We start from the raw sequence: 10,680 nt of genomic DNA on the forward strand, positions 1-10,680 counted from the left end.
ACCTCAACGGGGTGCCTAATTGAGATTATTTATTTACCTATTATCCTGTCTCGCCAATTACACATTTTAAACATTACTCTCGGGGCGGTAAATCGCATTTCACACCATATTGAGAATGGCCGAGAAAAATCGTTCCCAGCTCCCAGGCTAATTAGAGCAACATGCTGAGAGAATGGACAATTAGCAGCGCCCACTAGAGGGATAATGCACAACATCACGGTTGACAATACCAGACCTCCAACAGAGAGTCGAATAAACTGACAGCTTCGGTTTTCTAAGAAAACAAGGCGGTTTCTTAAGAATCGCATTTGATGAAACAAATTCACTTTTTCTTTAATTGCGAAAGAATCTGGATAGGTCGTCGTTCACACGTTTTGAAAAATTCCGACTGTCGTGTGGAATCTCTTTGTCAGAAGAACTTTATCAGTAAATACTTATATCAATATTTTGTTCACGTTAGTAACTATCGTCACCGGAAATGCTGTGAAGATTGAATACTTTCTTCGCACCAAAAGGCCAGGGCAACATTGGAACACAATCCAATTTTATTCGTTCATGGGTAAACCTTTTAAGTGATTTGTTCGACATACTCCGAACTTCCCCGAAGGTGTTGAGTTCGCCGTTGAACAAACTATATGGTTTTCCCAAATGGTTATTTCCCAAATCATGGGCTGACCTAGGACGATGAAAAGATTCAGCGGAGCTTTGAACGTATGGGTGAGAATTAATATAATTGAATGGAAATTTCAATGCGATACGGGTATATGCGGAACGGAATTCCCATAATTAAATCAGACCACTTGAATTGCAAAATAATCTCGAAGTGCAAATCGTCTTTGTGTACGTGCCCAACGTCGGCAGCTGTGTCACCGCGGTACCGAACGACGAACAGAGATCGTTCATTCGATTCAAAAAAAAATTATAAAATTTCACAGACGTCACAAGGGAGACAGAATATGTATGTGGTTTATTTCTCAGGGTATGGTTATGTCACCGTTTGTACACACATGTATGACACAAAAAATGAAATAAACTGCCTTGGTTTTGTATTTGTAAACTTTTGAACAAACCCAACTCTTTATGGCGGGATCATGACCTATTTGCGATGGGAATGCAAACAGTCGACAAAATGTACATCAACGGAACTGAGATTTTATGATCTCTTATCTTTCCGATTGCCATATTTGTGCTTAAATGAATTGAGTTGATAAAATTGCTCGTCATCAATATGTCAGAGAAATCACACGGGCTTTTTGTCACGAGTTGTGTCACAGCTGTCATTCGTTAACTCTCAGCCACTGGAAACTCGAGCAGTTTTGTGAGGTAGCCTCATGACTTACACCATATTGAGCAAACAAACCTAAAATAAATAAAAAAAGATTAGTGTCGTTTGTAGCGGCCTTTAAATCGATCGAACAGAATGTCGGCAAGTCGACAGGTGATTAGTTTAATTATTACATAATGGGTTAATTTCGTTGTCTTTTGATTGGTATTGTGTATCATAATAACGGAGCTTCTTCATTTCCTGTTAGATTACAAGTCAGACGAATATGTAAATGAAGAATAGTTAAGATGATTGTGAGGAAAATTATCACATAATCTCTTGCATTATGCATTGTTATTACAATTATCACATACATTATCATATTAAAATCTCTCCGTGATGTGGCCAATACGTCATATCGAGGTTGTATTACTAAGTCTTGCATAATCGTTAATTCCATATCGGGAATATCATCCAGGGTGGCATGTATTAACGAACGTTTTACTCTGCGGAAAGTCAACAAGGTTGATGGATTTAAAAATACTCCAGGCGGGCAACCGGTAGAATAATACTCATTCAGATGGTTTTGTGTTTCGAAAATGATGTTTGAAATGAAGGCACTGTCCTGAAAACGTCTTCCCGTTGAATTTTGTCTGAACAGATAGGTTTATCACCCCTGAATGCACAGGATAGACTGTTCTCCGTGTTGAGAACGTACGAGACTTCACGATGTCATGGTATCGCTGCAGTATTTGCAGAACCTGGTCAGAGTGGGAAATATGTGCTGTACGTAGTATTGTGGACTTCACAACAGTCACATTGTCATTTGAACAGTACAGAAACCTTGCTGCCCAGAAACTCCACCGTAATACCACATTCCCACTGTGTGTGGAAGATCAGTGTGTATAATATCGCTGGAGACAGACTACAGCAAAGTTCATAACCTCGTGAGATCTCGTGGGTCGTGGAAAGCGCAGTCTCCTGAGCGTAAACCGGGCCCCGCATATTTAATACCATAAAATTCTAGGCCCCGCATACTTAATACCATAAAATTCTAAAGTACATATATCGTTCACACCACGGTCCGTCCAGATGAAAGGGAATGGGACCATCGGAATTGCGCTCAAAGGTCATACGCGACCAATACTAACAATATGAGCACGGTATCCAATGTTCGTTGGCAAATTTTCAAAGTAAAAAAATCTGTCATAATGTAGAGTGTAAAATCAATTAGTCCGTATCCAACACATACAAAATATTGCTGCAAGGATAGTTACCCTTTCAAATCGTCATGCTCAAACTACCCAACTTTTAAAGGAATTGCACTGTTTGCCAGTCTATCAAAGGATTACATTACAGATCTTGATAGTAACTTTTAGATGTTTCCATGGTTCTGCCCCGAAATAGCTCAGAAACGTTAAAGGGAAATGGTCGTCGGAACTGCGCCTGTGCGAGTTTCTTGTTTACAAACAATGTATTTCGTGCATGATATCTAGATGCACCTCATCATCATAGCCGCAACATTTAAATTATACGATGTAGATTATGACAGACATGTTTTAACTTTCATCAATCACCATCGTACCTTGGATACAGTTTTTACATTGGTCGTATATGTTCCATACGACCTTTGAGCGCAGTTCCGACGAATCCAGTCCAAAGGCGTAATCTACGTTCGGCCGAGCATTTCAACTTGTGTTCAGCTATAGTGAGAACAAAGAAATATGGTAACAGAGCTTTTAGTGTTGTTGCTCCTAAATTATGTAACGCTCTTCCGCTGAACATCCGTTTGTATCAAACTTTTTGTAGTTTTATGCATTTACCCTAAAACACCTTTTTAGACTTGCATTTTCAAATTAGGATGTGATTGTTTCTGATTTGTTTGATATCTGAAATTTCAATTTTGTGGACTTTTTAAAATTGCCTTTATGAAGTTCACTTTTTAAAACTGTATTTAAGCGTCTCTGATCACTGTTTTATGTGGATTTAGACACTATAGAAATAAACAAATTATTATTATATTATATTATATGATATTATATTATATTATAGTATATTATATTACATTATTACAAAATTTAAACGTTGTCGCTATTTAGGCGTTATGCATCTAGATATCCCGCATGAAGTACATTACATTGTTTGTAAACAACGAAATCACAGAGGCGCAGTTTAGATGGTCCCTTCCCCTTAAGAAAAAAGAATTAATATGTGTGTCCGATTACTCGATCCTCGACCCAAAACTATTTTCCACATACTATTACTGTTTTTCCTCTTTGGGGTGAGAGAAAGCAAAAACTGTTTCTAAATGAAGTTTTTAACCACCGCCCCAATTTTCGATGCCTTTGATTATTGCTCGGTCAATCACCACTGGTCAATTTCAATTTATTTTTTAAAATTTATTTCTCAAAAAGATGAGACGAAGTTAACTCATCAAATCCACTAGAAATGTGACATACATAGAGCAACGGCGTTCTAGTCTTCGCGTACATGCCATACAATAGCAGTATGTCACAAGACGATATACGGATGCGCACTGCGGATCAAAGCTATATATAGTACAGCAATAAGACCATCAGAGTACATGTGAAAACAAAAATTACTTTTTAACCCTTCCATCACCATGGTTTGGCCCAAACCCATATCGTTATCAATGATGATTGTGGACTTGTTTAAGGCGGTAGGGGTGAGGTAGGTTAAAGTGTACTTTCATTTTAATACAGCTATGTGCTATCAGAACATTGTACGCCGCCTATGACCTACTTTTTTGTCAGCTGGAGTCAATGGTTTCCGGGAATTGTCAAAAAGGCTTTTTTTGCACCGCGGCAATTGACATCTGAATTAGTGTTGCGTTGCCTAATGTTCCCGGGCAAGTCTTTGATGGACAATTGGCGTTTCTCAGTGTGATGGACGTGGCACATCATAGGAACCCTAAAAGACAAAAAAAAATTCAATCGATCAAACCGTTTAAAACTGACGCTCTCCCCTGTATGAAAAGTCATTAGCCAAGGCCTTTTCGCAGTCCCTCAATCAATGTCACCCATCTACCCCCGTTGCTTTCTTGGCCACAAAGTGAAGTCCACGGGGCGAAATAAAAATACAAACCTCCAAAGGAATAAAGGGAGAAATTCAAATAAAGGATACAACATACAGCAAAGACCGATGTGACACACAAATACATACTGCGCCATTCTTCCCCCCCCCCCCCAATCTCAGTTATCGTGAATCAAACCCGGCGTTTTCGACGGCGACACTGCACCAACGTATATGAAAAGGGGGTGCACAGGTCACAAAAGTTCCAGGGCTGGAAGCTTTTCCAACAAAACTTTTTCTGTACAAATTTCTAAAGCTTTTATCTGTTTTGCAAGTTCAAGATCTGATAGCGTTCAAGGGTCAGGGATCGTATTTTTATTAATTCACAATTGGTAATATTTTGAGGCTTTAGGATGCTGTATTCCTGTAGACTGAAGTTCGTCGCGAATGAGTACAAAAAGGGACACGGGGTCGCGTATGGAAGGTGGATGTAACCGCCGGTCTCGCTACTTTCCCAAGGTATCACAAACGGGCACAGGGCTGACCTCGCTTCGGGCGAAGACAGGGCTACTGCAGCTGGGGAGGTCCTTATAAGGTGGGGGTAATATCGAACCCGCAGCAAAGGACCGTTCCCCATTGTCCGGGCTCCACTGCTCAACTTAATCCTTATTGTTCAGGCCATTATCTGCCGCGTATTTTCCTTACACTCGGAAAAACGCTTGCCTCCCTCTTTGAAGCTCTCCCTTTGAAGTCGCCTGAATCGGAATTTGGCCAGAGGCGGTCGGCTACATTGAACAAGAAGAGGGAGGGGGGATGTCGAAGAATTATACACACGGTAAATGCGATGAGAATGACGATAACCGCGAACTGTACCAATTAAAAGGTCATTACTGAGCCAATGGTTATGTATGGCGTTCTCCAGTGAGCTTAATCTGAAAGCACTTAACGCTCGTGTTGCTATGGTAATGATGGCCATACTTGGCTCGGGATTTCGATGACGGAACTTTTTCCACACCGATTTCTTCAAAGGCATTCCTATCACACACCTACTGAGATGTTAGTATCGATTGGTAACAACATGCATGGTCTTACCTGCACCTCACTGACCTATGGTACAGCGTACTTTCACTCAGAGCAAAAATCATACTCTTATTGTACAGACACCCACACATATCAATCCTTCTATCTACTTATTTATATACCTAGCTATCTATGTATGTCTTATACCTCTTTCTATCCATTTGTTTATCTATCTGCCCCTGTCTTCGTGTATGTGTGTGTGTGTGTGTGTGTGTGGTGTCTTTAAATCTGTCTGTCTGTCTGTATACCTGTCTGTGTCTGTGTGTCTGTGTGTCTGTGTGTGTGTGTGTCTGTCTGTCTGTCTGTCTGTCTGTCTGTCTGTCTGTCTGTCTGTATGTATGTATGTATGTATGTATGTATGTATGTATGTATGTATGTATGTATGTATGTATGTATGTATGTCCTCCTATTAGTATCTGCCTTTTTACCTGCTTATCCATCTCTTATATTTAATTGTCTGTCGGTGTCCTTGTCTACCTATCAATTGTATTTCAGGCCATCTCCCATCGTGGCACGAAATCGGTTGTCTCTGTGTCATTCGCACACCTTCCCGCTGTTAAAGCACGTCCCCTGTATATGTTAGTGACATCTTTTCCTATTCGTATATATATATATATTATATATATATATATAATATATATATATATATATATATATATATTATATATATATATATATATACACTGCATAAAAACCCTATAATACTTACTATATTAACATGGATTATTGCCAGTATTTTAGCTGAAGATGAATACAGTCAAGAATCCATTTTTTGTATTCAGCAAGCCTGTATTCATGTGGATTCATGTAAATTCACGTGTATTATTCTATAATACAGGCAACTCATTAATGTGAATTTATCTGAATTATTGGGTTTTCATGAGTGTATCTCTCCATCTCTGGGGCGCATTTAATCTCCTTGTCCCATAGTGTCACTTATATCTCTGATCTGTATATCATGTTGCATGTACTTTAAGTAACGACCCGTGTTTTCTCACTTCTGTTCGCGCATCGAGAAAACACTCCTGTTAGAGACAATATTCATCCCCTTCTGATTTTTTTCCACGATGGTTGTTGGCAATTTCTCACGGTTGAAAGACTCAGCTGTGACCATACGGGGATCGTCAGAGCGCGTGGTTTTAATTTTTCAACCCCGAGTTTTCCGATACAGCTGCTGCGCAGGCACGCATAGATATTCACCATTATAAAGAAACCATCGCGAATGTCCACGCTCGCCCCACGCGTTGCATGCAGTGTCGCGCCGCTCCTTTTTCCCACTCACGTCGTTTGACCTCGCTGGTCACTCTGGCGAAAGACGTTCTGTAACCAAACGAAGGCGATATTGTCCGTCTCCCGCACGATTTCAAGTGGATGGCGCCGGGCATTTGAAAGACTCGTGTCGGTGTCGCTCGGTCCAGTCCAGCGCGACAAAAGTATGGAAATTTTCGTGCAGAGCTGGAAATCGCGAGGATGTAGTCGGAAATTCCAAAATGTGTCGAGTCTGTGCCATTCGACCCGCTATCGAGTGTGCAAGAATATAAGAGCTCTGTTTCTCATCTTAGATCTCAATCAAGATGATGCGGCACCGCAGTGTCTTATTTTAGTGTCTTTGGTCTTTTTTTTTGAGCTCACTGGATCTATATTACCGGCGCGAATACACCAAAACATGCATGTTCACAATGAAGTTGTAAAAAATTAATACTGACACGCAATCAAATGATGGCGATAGCCTCACTGTTTAGAACAGTTACCCGTTAACTGTGTAAATGTTCATCGTACTGATATCAAATTCTACGTTTTCTGCCCTGCGTATAAAATCTTTTTTGGATTATTTTCTTCCAAGCGAATGGGATATGAATTCCGAAAGCTGTCGCGGCTAATCTGCCATCCAGGATGAGAAACAAATCATATTCTTTTTAGACCGTAATCTTTTCTTTTTTTACGTTATCACACACTGTAATTTGGGCCAACACTCTTTCGAAAAGGGAGTTGCTGGATGATTTCTTACCCGAGCTGATAAAAACGAGGCATGTCAGATAGATAGAGAAATCTTTTATACGTGTATATGGGATGATGAGTTTATTGCAGCCCTTCGATTCGTCGCGAATCGAAGAACCCAACGCCCCTGACATCAAAACCTAGTCAAGCTCGATAAACACTGAAAAAACCGTAATTGAAGTTCTCAGTTTACAACCAGAGGGGAAACCTGGATCCCTGTTAGAAAACCCTCGCTCACCGAGAACAATGGATAGAATTGTCCCCGAACATGTGCCACACTTTTCTTGATGACTGCTTTTGAAGAGAGTTAGACTTGAGGTTATTTGCCCGGTCTTCTCAACAACACTCGCGCCCTCCGGGCTAAAAAGTGACGACGGCCCTCAAATTCAACTTCGCAATCAGGTAGTCGCCGCTCGTGTTAATCACGACAAAAATACTCAAAACCTGAGACCGCAATTCGCGTCTTACACCGTATTCGAAACTTTAAAAGTGGCTGGATTCTTGGCTGAAGGCACTGCTTGATTTTGCGCATCGCTTAACATCGGCCCTACGGGCAAAAAACAAGGTATTTTGCCATTCCCCGACGGAGCCATAGAAATCGACCCGTGAAAACTGACGGGTCATGGCAAAACAGAGCTCCGTTCTTCTTCAACAATTCGAACCTTAACCCCTGCCCTTGTTTCGTCAAAATCGGGTGGGGATGGGGGGGGTACTCTTTATAAGTTCACATTGAGGGATGAAAGGCAAGCCGACTTTGATACGTTTCAAGGGTACAAGCCCTGGCTGTTCTGGACACAGCATAAAACCCTCTTAACTGCGCCTAATGACGGTAATTAGGATATTAAAACCACATACCTTAAACAGCGTTGCTCTATTCTCGCCCAGACGGTAGTCAATCTCACAAAGCAAAATTGGCCTTGATTCCCCACCACCCAGCCTCAATTGCGACTTGTTTCAACGACCGCTTCCAGGTCAGAGTGACACAGTTCCTATGGCTACTGGTGAGAAAACGAGAGGATGGTGGGAAAAGACGGATAGAAATGAAAATAGACAAAACGAAGAATAATGGATGGAATGACGTATATACACACACACACACACACACACACACACACACACACACACACACACACATATATATATATATATATATATATATATATATATATATATATGTATAACTTCAAATTATTTTGAAGGCTGTAACAGTTGGCTTTCGAGGACCCTTCGATTCTACTTAAAAATTATTATCTGTATACGGGATCGCCGTGAGAAGGCTGACAGTCACGGGCAGCCAGTCACCATCACCATCCGCCTGCTACAGTCGTGGACAATGTACAACTTCTCTGACACATCTCAATGTTCTGCCGCCTTCCGCGTCATCGAAGCCGGAATGGGAAAAGCTGTTGCTAATCTGTTCACGCGTCGCAGACAGAAAATCTGGTAATTCTTTTCGACTGCAAATGTGGACATCGCCTGACAAGAAACACATCGTACGGGGTTACAGCAGCCCTTCAAAGACTGGCCGGGACGAGTAAATCACCGGAAATTGTTCGGGATTAATAGATTTCCCCCACCGGAATAAAGGGGTGATCTCTGACCCCTGATGGTTATCTCATGCAGGAGGGAGGGGGTGCACGTCAAACCTTTGCAACCGAATCGTAAATCAATCGAGAGAACCACGTTGCGCACTGTTTTCTCTTTCGCAACGAATACTACACCTTTTGATGGGAATCAGCTCAAAATGTAGGGGCCTTGTGGAAAGAATTGGCCACGGTCTATTTCGCGCAAAGTTGGAAAAGTAACACAGGTACAAGTTAGAAATAAATTAAGTATATTTATATGTTGAGCTTGTCTCATTTGATCATTTGTTCAAGCCTGGTACGGTAATTCTGCTGTAAAGATCCCGACGCAGTGATAGCACTGTTTTACAACATGTATAATCCCTTTATCATAATCAGTTACTTAAAATGACAAAGTCGCTATGCACATCGCAAGGCAGAAGTGGAATTTCTGTTCAAAGTGGCTTCGTGCTGAAAAACGATGAACCATTAGACAGGCAGTTTGGACGGTCGCACGTTGTTTTTAAGGCATTTGATTATGCTTCTTGCAAGTGAAGGTTTCAAACTTTCTCTCACATTTTACGCAAAGAGATATTTTACAAAGGTCTTTCAAAGTCGCAAATAAAAATTAGGGGACACCGTTCACATTCATGGATCCGATAAGTTTATCACCCAAAACTTACCTAAATTTGACATTCAAGATGGCCGCCGGTCTTGGCTTGAACTCCATGAGGAATAAAAATTATAATTTTCTATTTTTCACGAAATCAAGATATTGAAAATTTGCAAAATAAGCTGACACAAGCTGTGTAATAACAAATTTATCGCGTTTAAAGGCCACCGGCCCATATGTACATACACACAACAGATTGCTTAATCACGCAGAAAACTGTAAATTTAGAAAATATAAATATACACAGAAAGACAAGTGACGTGTTAAACAGTGAATAGAAAAATAAATAGCAAATACTATGAATAAATTCTGAATTTTTGTAATTCAATTACTTTATATAAAAACTTACAGAGGTTAAATAGGGCATCTGAATCTACTGTGCTCACTAACCTTTAAACATTATCATAACTTGGTTCAATAAATGTATCACGTGGTAGATATTCAGTTCTGAGATTGCTGCAAATAAAGACAAATCAACAAGAAACGATATTCGTCTTTCTCGTCTCCAGTATGATACAATTTACATATTCTTAGATTTGAAGCACTGCCCTGATATCGTCCTTGTTCCTGTGTTGCACGCGGGAGGATGGAACATCGGAACGGTGCCAGTGCATGGATGAATTCGCTGGAGCAGTGTTAATATAGGTTCAGCCCCCGGGTTCAACCGCCTCTCCGCTGTGTGTACCGGCGAAGAATCTAACATTTTGAGTGTTTCAAACCCCTTCCCTGAAACGCACCCAGCCTTAACATATAACTCTTGTCAAAAAACAAATAAACGCAAGCCAAGAGACGAAATTCCCGGCTGAAAGTCATTTCCGCCTATAGTAAAACCATATGCTTCATGTAAAGATTTGTGTTCATGAGCTGTGAAGACAGGGCCAGACTTTTCAGCGTGATTCAAGATACATTACACGAAAATGTAGTTGATGATTGATAACTCGCTCGGAAGTCACTGATGAGGAAACATCAAGGAAGACATGAATAATGACCGTTACCAATGACATTGAAAGCTTGAATACGGGGCCCGCTCTTCCTACAGTACCAGAAACGAAGAGCGAGAGAAGGTGTAA

At 40.7% G+C, this 10,680-nt stretch overlaps 1 long non-coding RNA gene across 1 annotated transcript; it reads right to left on the reverse strand.

Moving 5' to 3' along the window:
* Positions 1-991: 991 nt before the first annotated feature.
* LOC139114894 (uncharacterized) lies at positions 992-8,386 on the reverse strand. The gene is made up of 3 exons (XR_011547990.1): positions 8,231-8,386; positions 4,028-4,195; positions 992-1,360 (listed from the first exon to the last, which is right to left on the reverse strand). It is a non-coding gene; the product is annotated as an uncharacterized lncRNA (long non-coding RNA).
* Positions 8,387-10,680: the final 2,294 nt, after the last annotated feature.

Source organism: Ptychodera flava, chromosome 16 (genome assembly GCF_041260155.1).
Source record: "Ptychodera flava strain L36383 chromosome 16, AS_Pfla_20210202, whole genome shotgun sequence".
Classification (NCBI taxonomy): domain Eukaryota; kingdom Metazoa; phylum Hemichordata; class Enteropneusta; family Ptychoderidae; genus Ptychodera; species Ptychodera flava.